Below are 774 nucleotides of genomic sequence, written 5' to 3'. Positions count from 1 at the left end.
GGCGGTGCAGCCCGCCTCTGAGCTGGTGCGCGAGACGCCGCTGCCGTCTGCCTGTTTTGGCCATGCGCTGCGCCTTGGGCCAGGCGCGCCACGCCGGCCGCGGCGCCCTGGTTGCTGAGGATGTGTATACAATCTAGGCCAGAGCCCTTGGGTCTTGACCGGAGGGGCTTCTTTGAGGCAATTGTTTCGCCTGCCTCTGGTCTCACTTTTTGTCGTGCTTGCAGGCTCGGGCCGCGGTGCGGTTATTGATTGCCGTGTGTAGCGCGTCGAAACATGCATTGCGCCCCTGGCGCCGCATTGTTGGGGCCGCCAATGCAGCCCCAATGGATTTTGCAGGGACCGTTGCACTTGGGCACGAGCTCCAACCATACTGCCAACGCTTCCGAACAGCGCCGTGGCGCCCTCCCTGCGGTTGCACCCTGCCAGACCCAGCACCGCACCCACTGGGACTGCCGCCCGCACGCTGCCGATTGCGGTCTGAATCTTCTTATTGCAGGCGACCGCTGCAGTCCAAGGGCAAGCGCTCGGCCCCTCATCCTTTGGGAGCCAATGGATGAACGATAGAGCGGTGCTGGCCCAGCGTGGCGCTTCCTCCCATCACCCCAGAGGTTTTGACGCCTTCCAATGCTTGTCTCCAAAATGTAACACTGCTGCTGACGTCACCAAGGTGGCTGTCCTTGCTGCCGGTGCAGTGCACACCAGCAGGAATGCTTCGCCCCTGATGCGCGATCCAGGGCGCCCAGGTCTGAGACCAACATGAGGCTTGCTTTTGGG

Source organism: Monoraphidium neglectum, assembly GCF_000611645.1.
Source record: "Monoraphidium neglectum strain SAG 48.87 unplaced genomic scaffold scaffold00260, whole genome shotgun sequence".
NCBI lineage: Eukaryota > Viridiplantae > Chlorophyta > Chlorophyceae > Sphaeropleales > Selenastraceae > Monoraphidium > Monoraphidium neglectum.
This window is presented reverse-complemented; position numbering follows the sequence as displayed.